The sequence below is a fragment of the Lepeophtheirus salmonis genome, unplaced genomic scaffold (assembly GCF_016086655.4).
Source record: "Lepeophtheirus salmonis unplaced genomic scaffold, UVic_Lsal_1.4 unplaced_contig_75_pilon, whole genome shotgun sequence".
Classification (NCBI taxonomy): domain Eukaryota; kingdom Metazoa; phylum Arthropoda; class Copepoda; order Siphonostomatoida; family Caligidae; genus Lepeophtheirus; species Lepeophtheirus salmonis.
Window position 1 is genome coordinate 96,397 of NW_027295901.1, and position 18,269 is coordinate 114,665.

General features: G+C 29.9%; 1 protein-coding gene across 5 annotated transcripts in view; it reads right to left on the minus strand.

The window, feature by feature from the left end:
* The window catches only part of LOC121127513 (uncharacterized), a 144,109-nt gene that overhangs the window by 90,147 nt on the left and 35,693 nt on the right, over positions 1-18,269 (minus strand). Inside the window, exons 1-2 of one of the 5 annotated variants that reach the window (XM_071893966.1) lie at positions 14,303-14,461; positions 14,108-14,240 (exon numbers count right to left, since the gene is read on the minus strand). The exons of the other annotated variants lie outside the window; for them this stretch is intronic. The gene's annotated coding sequence lies outside the window, so the exon portion shown is untranslated. Of the gene's footprint in view, positions 1-14,107; positions 14,241-14,302; positions 14,462-18,269 lie in introns of those variants that run through there. 5 annotated transcript variants of the gene reach the window in all.

Below are 18,269 nucleotides of genomic sequence, written 5' to 3' on the forward strand. Positions count from 1 at the left end.
ATTTTAAGTAGTCAAATCCCAATCTTTTAGAGAGCATTTAATGGGGTTCACCCTTCAAGTCAAATGATTCCTCAAATGACTTTTAATAGACCCTTTCAAAAGATTTAAATGATGTATGAAAAGCGATAATTGAATGATGTAATGCCGTTTCACATATCCCATTCAATATCGTCTATTTACTCTCTTAATGATTCAACGAAATGAATAATAATATCCGTTTTAATTGTATGTAAAAGAAGCTCTATTTTATTTTATATTTGACTTCTTATAATAATAATTACATGTAATTATAGTAGGAATTCCTATACGAACAACAGGACCATAAATTTTGTTTAATGTCACACTCCAATCATATATTATTATTTTATTACGAACTCGTTCTCATTTCAGCACAAAAAACACACACACTTTATTGTCTTGCAATAATGACAAAATAGTCTATTAGAGCAAATAAAAAGGAAATTCTTTCTCTCACACTTTCCTTTAATTAAGAAAAAAACAACAACTAAGGATTAAAAAACTGCCAAGGGGTTACAAATGTTTCAAATTCCATTTAAGGGAATCTTTGATAGATAGCTATTAATGTCTAAACATAAATTATTTTATAAATAAAGTTAAAAAAAAGTGAATTGAACTTACTAATCGTATAAGAGATTTTGTGGAGTTTCCATTTGTGGAAAAAAATGCATACTTATCACATTTCTATGTACGTGTCCATGTTTAAGTGTATTAGTAATGTATCGAACTATATCTAATTTAAAATAAAGTAATGTATTTTGATTTGATAAATGCAAGATACTTTTGTTGAGACAAGTTAATAGATACAAATAATACAATGCAATCCAGCAAATTTCTCTATCTAATCCCAATTAATATTCAAGAAAGACGCTTCAAGTTTTAATGAAGATAACTATGATATTTAGTGGGATAATCGTGTGTATTTTGGGCATGAAAAAAAACAAAACAAGACGGTAACTCTGATAATTTGAATAAGATTATAGAGGAGAGCAACTGGAATCAGCTGTGGCAAGGGAAGAGAGGCAGAAGGAAAGAAATGAAGGAAATTGGCCAGAATTACTCCGATGTCGATCCTCAATTCTACTCTGAGTCCAACAAGGTCTTACAATTATCATTCTGAAAAAAATCCTCATGTTTATTCTCCGTCTTTTATAAGCGCACACGAATGTTCAATCAGGTTTTGAATATAATTGAATCTACTAGAAAAGAAAATTCATTACTCTTTTCTGCTACAATCCATTCTTCAGATTACATTCATTCCAAAAAACGGGGCCCTAAAGAATACACTCGATTTGCATCACTAAATACATTATATAATTAATCATCAGCCTGCAGTCGTTGTTTGACTACAAGCTTTGAGGAGTTGCAACAGCTGCGAAGGTAAGACGTTGATTGTCGTATTGGCGGGTAGCCAGTTGTGTTTGGTGGCAGTTAAAAAATGGCATCGATCAACGAAATATTTATTCCAAGATCGCGGAAAGGGCTTCTTGTCATACTCCCCGTACCAGACAATGTTAAGATTACACACTTTTTAAACCTGTGTAGGTCCTTTGTCTAGATAATTAAGAAGGAAGTTAAAGAGTCTGTATGGGATTATAAATCAACAACAAAGCATGCTGATAACAAAAATAGGTCCTACTGCAAGAGGGATCAGGATTTCATTACAAATTTGCAAAAATTATGGATGTTTAGCCACCCAAATCGACGAGGGCTATTGTCAGGGATTTCAACTGTTCTTAAAGGTTCATCAGAAAGTGTGTGAGGCATGATTTGTCATAAAAATCATGAAAGATTCAAAGAAATCATCTTTTGAAATTAAAGGCAAACATTTTTTGTGTTGGCGTAGTTGAGCGACAAACCAAGAGATCCTCTTACAACACAAAATCAGAGCTTATTTCCAGGATCCGAGAGGAATTCCAGAATCTGCCAAATGAGACTTGCCATGAAGTCCTGCTCTCGTTTACGAGGTCGAGTAGAGGTCGTTATTAACGCCAAAGGAAATGATATTGAATAATAATAATAATGTTCAGCTTTAATTGGGTAATTATTTTTATTAAAATAGAATTATTAGTTAAGGAAAAAATTCTTTAAAAAAAATGGGGTGGTTGTTAAATAGAGGTCGTACCAAGTAGTTTGTGTTAATTTGATATGTGTTAATTAATAATTTATAAAAAATAACGAAGAAATGGTGTTATCAATTTTGAAATGATAATTATTTTTCATAGTTAGCTGTTTAATTAAAGGGTTTAGTTGAAGCTACATAAAATACCAATTATTATCATTATATCAAAGTAATCTAATTAACTGTAAATATTGGTATACTTACATAAATATAGCTATACCATTTTCATTATTTTAAAAATATTCCGTTATATGTATATGTCTAAATTCACTTTACATACATGGAATTAATAATGTAATTGAAACCATACAATTAATAATAACTTTTTTGTTTGCATTTTTACATGATATTGAATAATGTATCTCAATTGCAAAAGAAGAACTCTCAAGTATTTATATTCGAAATCTTCTTGGAATAGATAAAGGAACTGGCCGCGACCTTGTTCATCCACAGAACGAAGGTGCTTTTTAGGTTATCGGTCCAGTAGATACAGCTACTTTTTCTCTTAGATTGGTCCTCCTTGTTCAACCTTTTCTCTGGTAGGAATAGTAAGAGGGGTGTGAATTCATTCTTACTTGAGACCAAGCCGATGGAGGTGGATCCGTACTCTTCTGCCCCGGGAAGACCTCAGCCTTGATTTGGGACTCGAAGGTGAAAAAATGTTTGTCGTAGAAAAATATTAGTGGAGGAATTTGGCTAATCCTCAACTACCTCAAGATCTTGTTACAAAGCTCCAAGCACCTGGCTTTATTAGCTGCCTAGAGGATGTGAGCCTGCTTATGGATAAAGGAGGTGATGCATAAGTCCTCAACAGTTTTATTCACCGTCATTGTGATTAAGGAGCGGTTCTTTCAATCTTCCACATGGGGTTCGTTGAATCCGCCTCACCACTTATACTGGGCAAGAATGTCGAAGTGGCTTTCGGGGTCGTCTGATGATGTTAAGGTGTTTTAGAATATCTTAAGAAGTCCACCTGGGTTACTCAGTGGAATCGATGATAGCTCTTGCACTGGTTCCTGCTCCAGCTAATTCAGTAGGAATCGCTTTTTGTGTCGCTTTCATGGTTGTTTTTTATAATTTTACGGCAAAATTTGAACCAAATGGTTGCTAAATCTTTCAACCTCTCATATATATTCGTTAACTTGACTGCAATAACCATGTTATTCAGCTTTATGAAGTCAAACATTGTCCGGATTTATCTCTTAGATCTTGTATGTCTGTGAGGTGCAAAATCCATATTTGCAAATAAAATTATTATAACTTTGATTTTTTATTATATAACAATATATGTAGGCATGGCATAAACATATGAGCTCACTTCCAATTATTATTTTGAAATCAGGGATTTGATACAGTTTATAAGACTCAAAATATCATGTTATTAATTTTATACTTTGCTTATTAATTTTATTTATTGAGATTAGCATAATAGTGAGGTTATATGCACATCAGTTATTGCTTATTCGCAACGTTGTCTCGACTTACGAATCCACGATCGTTTTTTTGATTAAATAATGGTTATTGACTTTTTAAGAGCCCTAGTATAAGGGTGTATTCATATATATATTTTTCGTGGAACATTCAAAGATAATTAAGTTGACTTACGGGATACACTCCATAGCCCTTGGTGAAATAGTGTGTACTTTTCAAATATTTGAAATAAGCTTTCGTGGTTGTTATCCTTTTTGTGTACGTTTCTTTCAAACTTAGTACAACAACTTTTAAAGAAATGAGCTATGAAATTATCCAGCAAATAGTGAAATAGACATTAGAATGATAATTCTAATAGGTATAGATTTAAATAATATGAAATGTCGGTATGTTTACAAAAATCAGCCTGGTCACCCAAACAATTTAAAAAAATGTTTGAGATGAGAACAGCTTCCCAAAACACAAATCACAGTTTGTATATAGCAATGATATAGACAGAAATGATAGTGATGTCAATCCTCAATTATACTCCTTGTCCAACATAACCTTATCACTCTACAACAAATTCTCATTGTTATTGTCTGTCTTTCACTTACTATTGATTACTGTATATGTACTTACTATTTTCTCTTCAAGAATAAAAAAAAATGATAACAGCATCAGAAAATTTAAAAAAAACAACAAATTTCTTCAGATTGTAATTTTAAAAAGAGCAAGATCTTCAATTTTCATATTTTTTTAACCAATACTAATAGGTTTCATAAAAGGTCGATTAATTTTAGATCAACTCAATTGAATTATACACATAGGTAGGATTATGAACGGAACGTGCATTTTAACGGTATTAAACGGAACGCACGTTCAATGAACAGAACGCAAAAATTTTTGAACGTTGAACGCTAAAAAGGGGATGTTAGCCTTCTGTTCTACTAAGTCTTGTGGCATTTACTCCTAAAAGTGAAATCATTCACCATCACGGTTTCATTTGATGAAAAAAATTAGTGTCTTTCAATTATACCTTCAGAACTTACTTTTAAAATTTTCGAAAAGATTAACGGTGGGCAAGAATCCAATACCTATTTTTACGTTTTGAAATGTATGTGATCAATTCATAAAATTTTAACATTTTTATTTTCTCTTATATGAAAATTTACCATTTTTAAATACGTTGAAATGTTCCTCCATAGAAATTGAATCCAAAAATCATCTCATAGCTATTTGAACAAACTTAACCAAAGTTAATTTATTATTTCACTCGATAAAACTATAGCTACTTCGATGTGCTTTTTTTTTTTTTTTTATGTTCCTTTAATTTGGTAGTTCCAAAGTCGTTTCAATTTATTACTACTACTTAAAATAATAACATATTATTAGATGTATAATTTTAACACTGAACTTTCATAAGAGAGCATTCTTTAACCCACGAATTTAGCCTTACATATATTTAGCCTGTAACCCCAATTTATTTTTTTTACTTCATGACTTGAATGCTGAGCGTAGGGCTAAGCAGAACTCTAAAAACAGCTGAGCGCTAAAAATAATAAATTGAAGAGAATTTCAAAACGGCAGATCGATTACAGGGCTGCGCATAGGTATATGGTAATATCGGATTGATACTATGGATTGTTCTTTGGGTACATTGTATAAGTTTGACCACTTTAATATTTTATCTATCTATCTCCAAATTTGAGTCAATCATAGCGGATAGTTGAAATTCAATCATTGATTACTTTTATGAATAATAAAAAAATAATTTTGCAAAGCAGAAAATATATTATTGGAGTAGGAGGTGAGGAATCTCGATTCAATCGATCATAATTGTTCGAATGGGGTTCCATGCAAGATTATTTAAATCATTGGAGTTTTGTTCTATTTATGTATGTTTATTGTAATTTTCTATTTTAGGAGTTAATGGATTTGATGACAAAGAAGTTCTTTTCTATTATACCTATTACCTTGATCCTTTAATTATACTATAATTGTTCTTGGGAGATACAAGAAAAAGTCGCTTTGCTTTAAAAATGAAATATTTTCCGCCCTGATCCCTCCAACTACGGATTAATTCCGAGTGCCCCCCTCCGGAATACTTGATAAGAGACAAACTCACAACCTCCTTCACATAATGAGACCTTCCATTTACTTTTATGATTCTCCAAAGTGGTAATTGCCCGAATATCTCGAAAAAGTCGAAATCCTCCTCCTCCTAATCTAAATATATATTCTTCGCTTTGCGAAGTTATTTCCTATTTATTAAATGGTTGCAATAATTTAAATTCACCTATCTGATGTCATTCTCTCCAATTTTGAGATAGAAAGAAAAAATATGACATGAGGGCAAACTCAAACAATGTACCACCCTCTTCTTTCAATTTGTTGTTGATATGGGAGAATAATGATCATAATTTTTAAAAGCAGTATCATTAAAAATATTCTTCATGCTTATAGAGCCAATAAAAAATATAGTTTCCAAAGTTTCTTTTTGTTTTTCAGAAATAAACTTTTTATTCGGGGAATGTTGCCAAATGATGTATATATAAATTTATGTGTATTAGGGATGTGTTTACCCTAATTCTGAAGTATACATATAAATAGATTTGTAAATCTGAAGCTCTGTCAGTATGTTAAAAAAGAAACCAACACATGTCATGGTAGCCCTTACAATTTGAACAAGAGTGCCGTATCGTTTTATTCGATTAACTCCGAGCAGCTTTGAGATAATAAACATAAAAACAATAAATTAACATAAATGTCATTCTGGATCTTTGTAGCATATATACAGGCAGGAATTACTCCTATGTTTATCCTTGGCTCTACTTTGAATCCAACACGTATAGCTAAAAACATAAAAATTGTCAAACTCCTTGCAAGTTTAAATTAAAAAAAGTATATGTTGGTATCTTATAGTGTATCTTAATCATTATTCCTCCTTAATTTGTAATTTCAAACGATTCAACGAGTTAGGAGAACTATCGTTTTTAGTCACCTCTGTCAGCAAATAACCCCTCTCTCAGTGTTACTATATTCCTATGACATTATTCAGGAATGGTTACTTCGTTCAACATGATTTTGACCATTTTCACATATCTAACCATAGTTAATAGCGATTTATGACGCAAATATGTTACCCCTGAAAGTTACTATACTTTTTTATGGAATTTTCTTAGGCTTGGTTTTTACATTTCCTGTAATTTCATTCATTTTCACATCTCTACTTATAATTTATAACAAATCCTCCATGTTACTCTCCGTTTTAATGAACACAAGCTCATGTTGTTACTCTATGTACAGTCTTCATATACATATGTATATTAATACATTAAAATGTACTGCAAACCATTAAAGATCTTAATATATATTTATACATTTTTTTAAATGAAAATATTGATGAACATCATTCAATGTTTTGATATGCTAGATAATTTTACTATAACCTAATTGGTGTCTTTTGCAAAAAAAATAATGAAACTAAAATAGTGATATTTGAAATAAATTACACGAAAAGCACTTTGATTTTTAAACATTGAAAGTCTGGATCCTTTTATACGTTGTTATATATGTGTAACAATACCATTACATATTACTCAGAGAGCAAATAAAGTAAGTAGGAAATCCTTTATTCTCATATAAATCCTTTCACAATATAAATTGTCAACATCGATTCTCTTTCAATGATTAATTACTTAAAATGACATAACTTTGTTTTGAAATACTTATTTCGAAATATCTATATATGAAAATGAGTTGCCGTAACCGATTTGAGTGCTACCTTCCGACAAATATTTGAACCTAAAAAGTCTTAAGCCAATGAAACTTCAACCTGATCAGATTGAGGGTTTCTTTTCCATACCTTTTCATATGGGTTTTACTTAATAACTAGAGCTAAAATTCAAGTTAGAGCATCAAGACAACACACGTTCACCTGCTGGTCTTGCGTTACTACTCTTCTCGTAAGGCTCTGTAAATAGAATACTAGCTTTTTAGTTTAATGAAAAATACCCGGTGACTTATGACATCAAAAGTTTCGAAATATTTAAATGTATATTTAAAGATTAAATTAATGATTAATGATTTTGATTGATGATTTTTTTTTACACGAATTATATGTAAAATAAACATATATAAATAAAAATATCCGTAATTATCTTTTATATTGATGTTGTGTATTGTTCTTTTCATTAATTAATTTTTTCTGCACTCATAAATATCAATGAAAATATTAATTACTTACTCACGCTACCAAAATAGTCCAATTTTGATTACTTTTACCTTTTTTTTTCACCTGATTGCAACTCTCTGCGCTTTACCATGCAGGGCATGATAGAGAGAAACGGTCAATGATGCTATAAGAGTCAACAAGGATCAAGGTGCTTCAGAGCCCTCTTAGGATGAGATTCTACAAGAAACTATGCATGTCAGTTGTATTATTATTTTGAAGTGATTCGTGTCACGAAAGAGCATATTAAATACAAAAAGAATCATATCACATCCTTAAAAGTAATTTCTTTGACAAATTGGCGTATTTTGAATGGCATTTTTATATACATATGAAATATTGTTTCATTTGTATTATTATAACTCTTAATGAGTTTCAAAACTCATTAATTGTAGAGTAGTGAGCAATTAGAGCTTCGTACATGGAAGGAAAGGCAAAGAAAGCTCCCTTTTCTAGTCTATTGGTATATAAATACATAATATTTTACTTTCAATTCGTTTTTTTTTCTTTCCCGTTTTTTTATGTGATTTAAGAAATAAAAGATAAATTTCAATTCTTATGAATGTAGATATATATTATATAGTTTTATACATACATATAATACCAATAATCCAATATCAATTTTTCATTGACTCAACTTCAATATATGTATACGTACATATATTTTGTACCCTTTATTTTTCTTTGTCTAACTATATACATATATTTATTTACACAGAAGGGGAAAAAATAATTTTCTGTCAGGGTGTCAAAATAAACAATTCTCGATACAAAACATACAATTTAAGGTGTTGGAAATGAAATGAGAAGAGGAAAAAAAATATATGTATAAATTGTATTTTAATGTATACAGTAAATACAACACACTTGGTTAATTTCTTCTAGGAAGGAAGAAAATGTATTTGTAAGTAAATGTCTTTGTCATTGAACCCATCTTTTTTTTACAATATTTGTAAATACTGAATTCGACCTCTACTTAACAACCAACACGTTTTTAATAGATTTCCTCCTAAATTAATCCTTCAATTTTTATAAAAACCAATAATATATGAGAACAAATAAAATGTAATTATGATTATTTAATATAATTTCCGTTTGCGTCTAAAAAGGCCTTGACTCAACGTCGGAAACAGGAATGGGTCTTCATGACAATCTCCTTTGGCATATTCTGGAATTCCTCTCAGATCTTAGATATCAGCTCGGATTTTGTGGTGTGTCATTCAACCGTAGCCCACACAAAAAAGTCCATAAGGTTGAGGTACGATAAGCTTGGAGGGAGGCCAAATTGTGTGTCTAGCAAAGTCAAAAAAATTCTGACATCCTGGTCAACGTTTTCTTTGCTCTGTGGAATTGGAGCAAAACCACTGCTTCCTTAATCCTTTAAGAACAAGTTGAGATACCTGGTAATGGCCCCATTATTTTGGATAAGAGCCTTAATTTTGGAATTTTTAAGATATGAATTCACCTTTGTTGTTGATTCATTATCACCTCGAGACTCTTCCAGTTATTTCCTTACTCTCCAAACAAAGTACCTTTGAAGGGTTAAGAAGTTTGCAATCTCAACATTGTCTCGTCCGGAAGGGATCACAACAAGGACACTCTTCCTTTTCTACGATTGTAGAATAAACACTTTGCTCATCTATGCCATTTTTTAACTGACGCAAAAGACATCGTGGTTGTCGCCAAAACAAAAAACAATGGCCTACTATAGTCAAACACCTATTCTTCTGGAACATACTGTATCATGACGAAGTGGAAATCTTGCCTGACATTATGTTGATTTGTTTATCTATTAGCCTTTTTCTGTATGAATTTTACTTAGCGTAGAAGGATAATTCATTGATAACGGAGAAGTGACAATCACTTCTACCATTCAAATCCCTATCGTTTTTGTTTATTAATCCAATTTATTTATAGTACTACAACGATAAGGATTCAAATTTGAACTTGAACCACATGCAACTGTGTTGGTTTGTTATAATTAATAAAAAAAATATTTTCCTACAAAATAATACTAACTAATTTAATTAAGACATATATATCATATAAACAATACTTATTCATCATACTATCATTTATCACTTGATTTAAAATTATTAATCGGCCAAATGATTCAAATGGTTATTTGGAGAACTGTCCTTTCCGCAAATTATCCTTCAGCAAAATATTTTTGACCAACAGTCCTAGAACCAGAATATTCATATTTTACTTGATAGTAATATATCGGAGATTGATGGACTTTATCAGAAATTCAGTGTAATAATCAACTCACATTTATCAATTCAAGATTACTCATTTTTAAAAGTATTGGATATCTGATACCTACTTTCCACTCAAATAAACCATTTTGCTATCCCCATCTTTTTGTAGTGAGAAATGTGTGCTAATGATCACATTGATCAATTAATTAGAAAGATCCTATTCAATATCCTATGCTAACCATTGATTAATATATCACCTTAATGAGTAATTATTGATAGCTGAACTAAGAAATGTAATTATATTTAATGGATATTTCATGATATATGGTCGATGTAGTACGATATTACCAATGCACATATTAATTATTAGAAAATAGGAATCTAAAGACAAAGAATAAATAACTAATTAGAATAGTTTCTAAGTGACATGCATAAAATAAATTTATAAATATCTGTGTAAAGCATCTAGCAGCAGACTGAAAATGTTCAGCAATAAGAATAAAAAGCATGCATATAAATCTCGGGTTGTATGTATAACATCCCAGGTTATTAGGGGAGGGTTAATTTTGTCATAAAATTGCATTTACATTCTGTCCAAAAGCTACAAAACTAATATGTTTGTTTTTTTAACGCTTTTTCATAAAACATTTGGTAGTACTAATATTGACGGAAATATCCTTTTAAAATGTATTTTTGAATCATAGGTAAATAATATTACCAAATAACCACTTTAAATTCTTTGATTACATGAAAGCTTTCTTCATTGTATTTACTTTACTATGAAGAAATGTCATACTGCAAATAAATATATTTGGACAATAATAAAACATAAACACTAAATATTCATATTTTTTTAAATTTTGTATTTAAAAAAAACAAAAAACAATTATATATATACTGATTCTCATATTGTATATCTCATATATACGGATCGCTATAGATGAATTTCATTTTGTATACACATAAGAAACAAATATAATATCGAATTGTACATAACTATATTGAAAAAAACTATAATCTACTACTCTTGATAAATATCAGAGGCACGAACCGAACCTTGAAGAATTATGAAGCTTTATAAATAGTTTTATAATATTGAATGAATAATTTGTTGGTCGAATGAACTTGCATATCAAATAAATGACTGCTATCGAATAAAGCATACAATAATTGTAAAATGGCCTACTTTATACCTATTATTGATTTGTTCTACTAATTTAACTTGAAGCCTTAGCCCCATTTGCATTTTCTCTATTTTCATGTTTTTCTTTGGACTACTATTTTAACATAACTGTATTTGAATTAAAAAAAAGATTTGTTAAACTTGAAAAAAAATAAATATATATTGGCATGTAAAATTAAACACAGTTATCACGATACAAAAGATAAATTAATTTGTTGGATTCGATTACTGACAAAATTTTAGTTAATTAGTAATCAATTCAAATTTCAGGTTTAATAATATTTCGTAAGTTTTTTTAAATTTAATGCTTCATGAAGTTTGTAAAAATAAAAAAAGTACAGCTTAATGTATCTAAGCAATCAATTAATTGATTTGAATTTCAATGTACCAATACCCTAACAAGGAGTGAATAATTTGAATAATAATTAAAATTAAATAGGAAGTGCATTCCAATTAATACTATCTTAATATATCTTTTCTTTTAAATTTCCTCACGTTGAAGTAAATAATTATGATATTCTCTTTTATCTCTTCTCATTATTTAATGAACAGTTTATAACAACGGAATTTCTCCATTCTCTTTATTTGAAGAGCATATATTGACTATTAAACTAGTTGTCTGATTATAGTCCCTCATACAATTGATCTATAGTTTAATGTTTTAATAAAGCAAACTTTGCCTGTCTTTCTGTATGTTTGTATGTCAGCATACCCATATTTATGAAATCTAGCAGGTGTTATGCATATATCATCGAGCTTTTATACAGGGTGCACCGTATATAGTGCTTCATGAGTGTAAATACTTGATCCAAGAAATAAAAATACAATGGAGTGTGTGTGTCGTATTAAAAAAAAGAGTATATGCCAAGGGTTATAGAAATACAAGGTTAGAACATAATGTAAGTGGGCTTGCTAGAATTTTTAATTTGATGTACTATACGGACTGTTAGGCAAGACAGACATATTTTGACGTCATAGAGTATAACAACGGTACTCTAATCCCAACAGTTAAAGAAGGTGATATATAGTTACTCTTGGTAACAGATATACTGGATGATGTTAAAAATTCTAAGAATTTAATCTGAAGTGTAGCAAGTAGACGTTCAGAATAACCAAGCAGGTGTCTATGATATTTTTTTGGGCCTCTGAGGTCAATAAAAACCTCCTGTTTTTGACCGAAACAAAACCTCATTTTTCTTATCTCTTAGCCTTCAGACGAGGTCAGAAGGCGGTACTAGAATCCCTGTAACTCTATTTATGAAAAAATGTTCGCCTTTTAAAATATCACACCTTATTTTGCTTCAAAAACTTTACAATATAAATTCAACTTTTCATTTGACGAATTAAATTAAGCTTATTTTTCAAATAATTACTCACTGCATTTTCTGTAAGTGAAAGCCCTGAGAAAATAGTGTCCAGGGATAAAAACCCTAGCACAAAACTAAATTATGAAAGCTATTTGTAGGTTTGTGTCGATCATTATTTAGAAAGGAAAACTGAAGTCTTTTTCAGTTCAGCCTCGGTTCAGTCCTGCACATCAGTCCTAAAAACTTATAAAGTTCAGTTCTTGAATACGTCACATAACTTTATTTTATAAATCATTTCAAGTACTGACAGATTTAAAGACTGACATCCGTAAGCACCGGTTTAAGGAGGACTGATGGGACGGGTCATAAGAATTGAATGGACTAGAACAAATATATAAGGACTATACGTCTATTTAAGTGCTCATATAAATTGAGTCCCTTTGCCATCGTTTCCTCTTTCTTAATAATGTTACATCAAGAGATTCTTTGGTTTTTAACTCATATATATATATATATATAACCATTTCCCTCCAAAAGATAAAAACAATACGGAAAAATATTCAAACATACATATATCACTTTATTTGACTTATTTCCCCATAAATGATGAATAAGAATCATTTCGAGGTTAGGAATCTGTTCCTAATGCTATTTAGATCTACAGCATATCCTTTTCATATTGATTTTTTTTTTTTGTAAATTCCATGATTTTTTTATTTAGTATTAATGCAAACTTTTTCATCTTATGCTAATACTAAATCAACATAAGCAACAAAATTTTACCATTGAAGGAATTTTAGAACTCCTTTGAGTTTATGAATAAAAATGTCTTTAGATTAAGAATTGTGGTATTTAAACCTTTTTTCTGAACAAATGTTTCTTTCTCAAACCTGAATAAATTTACTCTTGTAACTGTTTATTTAAGGAAATGATTCCTTTATTTTCATAAGTTAATACGCCAAAATATACTTGTCATTTTTATAAAAAAAGGATTTTTCCTTACATCATTTATAATTTTTTTTTGATACATTAGTATATGGTTTTTTTTTTTGTATCCGTTACGTATTATATATGTGTGTCAAGACTCTTGGAAGAATCTTTAAAATAAATAAATTTATAATAAGTATAGAGGGTGGACCTTAAATACTGTCACAAATTTTTAAGCTTATATAACTCATAGAGATTTTGAGATATCATTGTAAACATTTCCGTGGTAAATACGTGATCAACTCTCCATAAAGTCTGTTAAATTAATTTTTTTTATGATCCTTCATTTACGAGCATGGACGGCAAATGTAATGCTGTCGTAAAGCTTCACTTCTTAGGGAAGATCAAAACAGAGGTTTCAGGGCCACCAAAGACTGATACAAAGGTATACTAATAAGTTTACTTATACTTAATAAGTGCAACTTCAACTGACCAATAAAAAAAGGAGTTACATATAATTATTCAATATTAAAGGTCTTAGGGTCCACCCTGTGCATAGTATATTTATACATCGAAGACAGTTCCTAGGTTAGAACAGGTCATTGTAAAACTTTTATGGTTACAACTACTTAATCAGTCCAACTACATCGGACCAAATTAAAGGAACATTAATAAAAACCGGAGTGGACCAGTCTAAAATTATACCTAATTGGTTGTTCGAGTATTAGAACCATAAACACTCTTCACATGAGCCACTGCGTTCGTGTTTTCACCTTTATCGAAGAAAATAGGTTAAATACAATGACTTTTCTCTTTACTAGTATCCATCTTTGACGTTCTTAAAAAAAAAAAAAACTTTAATCAAACAATCACAAAACTGTCGAAATAGTTTTTTAGTACAAAATCTTATCTTTCTAATGACATCATGGATGATAAGCCAAAATTAATGATACAACAAGGGATACACATTACATAAGCCACCTATTGGAAAAATAATTGACTTATTTTTATTATAACTTTAAAACAAAATAAATTGTCAATCCTTCCACTTAAAAAAGCAACTAAGTCAATATAAGTGTACCCTATTTATATCTTCGAAGACAATGTTATGTAAGCATGCTTCTTTTGCAAAATATTGCAGCAAAGCTCTTTGCTTTATAATATCATGCCTGCAGAAAACATGTGATACTTAACCCTCCCTCCTTCTTTATTCTGTGAGTCATTGACTTTCTTCTTCTACGTATATTCTTGGTACACAACAACACCCATTGTATGGAGACGTAACAGTTTTTTTTTTTTTTTTTTGCATTTGTTACTCACCCACTTCATGGTGGTCGTTTTAACGAAAAATTAAGTAAAAGGCAATATTTTGGGCGTGGATTCACTTTTCTTTCTCTTCTTAGTATAGTTTTTTCTCTCATCAAAAAATATGGGATCGTATTATCCCGCTCATACACTTTCTTATTTACATACGTAAATGTATCATGCATTACAGAGTTGGGGTGCAAAACTTGCAGTAGCATGACTAAGTTACCAAAAACGTGATTTTTGGTAAATGTCGTATTAAATATGGTCTCCTTCACAATTAATAACAGCTTACACACGCGTGTGAATAGATGGACAGCTCTTGAAGATTTGAATGAAAAGTGCAGGAGATATTATTCTCCGACACGCTCCAAACTACAAGGTACAAGGGATTGATGCCAGGGCCAGCGGAGGGATACATAGAGGCAGCCCATAAGTCAGCCATATTGTTGCTGCAGAAATGTTGGTTATTTTTGGCTGTTATAAACTTCTTGATATAGTAGGCAGTCCGGATAGAGATGCAAACTTCTCAGAATCTATTGTTTCGCCCTTAAATTTCATCATTCAAATAAATCCGGTGTGTTTTTTAGCTGGTCTGTTAATTTGCTATAAAAATGAAGGAATTTTATTTTCCTTAGCAGATGTCATTATCATTTAATTCCTATGTAGTGACCATCTTTTCCTAAATAGATTCAATTATATTCAAAATCTTATTCAATATTAGTGTGTGCTCATAAAAGACGGAACGTAACCCTTAGGATTTGTTCTCAAGATATAATTGTAAGTCCTTTCAGGACTTAGAGTAGATTTGGGGATTGAATTCGAAGTAATATTAGCAAATGTCATTGTTTATATCCTTTTTTCCTTCCTCTCTTGTCACAGCTGATTGTAGATGATTAATGAAACGTCATGAACATTATTGTTTCTCTCCTCCACAACATCATTTAGGTTGTTAGGGTTACCATGTTGATTTTCTTTTTTTTATCATGTCCATTCCACACTGGATTTTAACCTTTGGATATATTAAAAAAAAAGCCATGGTTGATGAAATTACATAACTGAGAGCTACCTTTTCAAAGAGGATATTTGTTTAGAGGTTTTAAGATCTGTTATTTTGTATAATGGTTTAAAGTTAGAAATGATTGACTTAGCCATAATTAATGTTTTTTAAGAATAAGACTGTAAACAAGATAATGATGTAAAGGTAATTTAAAAAAAAAGTAAATACGGATTTTACTTTTAAGTTATGGTTATCAAGTTAAGGAAATTTTATTTACATTAATTGAATATTTGACCCATAATCTACTGATCATGGAGCAATTTCTATTTACATAATCAATTAATGATTAACAAAATCCGAATTCAAAAATTACTTTATGACGTCGTTACATTTCTTATACGATGGAATCTTTTCTACAAAAGAGAAACACACAACAAAGCTAACAATAAATTGATAGTTCGGTAGTTCTCAGCCAATTTTACCAAGAATATAATTATTATTCAACTATGGTTGAGAAGTGTTTACAGCCTAACAAGGACCTTAATTTAACCAGTCCACTTTTGGAACTCGGATTAGAAAAAAAGAAATCTCAACAAATGGAAACAAAAGACACTGTATATTTTTGGTCTAGTGAGGGAACGCCCTGTTAAATGAATGACACAAATAATAAGTAAATTTAAATGAACAAGCAAAAATAAGGTTGCAAAGTAATTTACTATCATGAAATCAAAAATTGAGTATTTAATATTTGAAAATAATGGTAAAAAAATAAATAAAGCTTCATAGTGTGTCCCTAAACGTCTTGGAAATAAAGTTTTTTTCTTTATACATATAAAATCAAATCAAGTAATAGCCACCATGATTTATTCTTTCTTTTTAATGAGGCACAATAAAAATTTAAATATTTATTTTTTAAAGTGTATTTAAATATTGTCATTAAAATAATTGAAAAGTAATAAAAATTCCAATTTTAACATGGCATAAAATATCCTAAAATATTAATAGTCTTTCTCGAAAATGTGATAGGAAATGGTTTTTTTATTCCTTTTTCATTAATGTCTTTTGTATGCATAAACGTCTATTATTTTAGACTTAAAAAACACCAAAATTTCTTCATTTCTTTACTAATAAGAATAAATTTGAGTTGAATAAAGGAATTTTGCTAGGCAGGAAATTTAATGAATTGAAAGAGAATATATTATGAAATGTCTTAGAATGAGTGTCCCATACTAAGATATAATAAGGAGGCATATTTATTGAGTTATATAATTTTCATAATAATTCGTCAATCTAACTACACAGATACAGATATGACATACATTTTGGAATTGACAGTATATACGTAACCTGCATGAATGGATTTATTAGTAATGTCGGTTGTTTCCTTGGATACAAAAGTAAATATGGGTAGTAAATTTACGTTAGAAACTGATTTTTTTTGTCCAAATTGTTTTCAAAGATTTATAAGCTATTTAATATTCCTTAGTGTCGTCTTTATTTATTGATTTTAAAAGTTTCAAGGAAATTACGCGGGCCGTTTTTGAAGAAATAGGTACTTAGTGTCAAATTGTCATTCCTTTCATGGCTCAAAAACAACAGTTTGAGCTGGAATAAGTTGACGATAACTCAAAGTGTATCTTGATTGTAATAGGAAGGATAAAATATACATATAAATATCATTCATTCATATACTAATGCAAAATATTCTTGAGTCAAAATGGCTTTAAAGCAAAATATCCTAATATGAAATAGTCCTGAAGTAAAATAATTTAAAGTGAAAGTACCGAAGGAATTAAATACAAAAATATCCATTGCTGTATAACCCCATGAAATCCCGAGAAAACGGATTCCTGTAAGAGAAAGCCTAGTTCATACATATATCTGAGCAAATTTTTCAAAATTATTATGATTTCTAACTTATAAATTGTAATAGTTAATACAAAATAAATGATGAAATAATTGCTTTTTCATCAAATATAACATAACATTTATAAATAAAATTTGTTAATATGAAATTAAAATGTTTTTTTTTTGGAGGACATGAACTTTTGTTTGCAGACAATATATATGTTTCTATATTTCTCTATTATTCATCACTAAAACCTTCTCTATTAAAGTTTTTTTTTATAAAGAGAGGAACAATGAAGACGTTTTCCCCATAAGATAAGAGCCAAGATAACTGGGATCCAAAAGTTAATTAACTTACTCTAGGATCCATATGTTTCCCTTCTCCCTCTAATTACAACATATTCAAAGAAGATATTTTTCCCTCTCACGTTATGAATCATTTGTATGAGTCTTTCTTCTTTCCTTCTTTGACCACTCCCCTAATTTATAACGTCATAAAAACATGACTAAGAAAACATTATTTAAAAGAAAGCAATGAATCACTAAAGTTTCATTAAATTAGCTATGAACAGCTACGAGATTTTGAAAATTGTTAGACAAACCCCACTCCGTATCTAACAATTACATGGGCAGGAATTACTCCGATTATATTGATCCTTAATTCTACTCCAAGTCCCTCAAGGACTTACACTTATAACTCCAAAAAAAAATCCT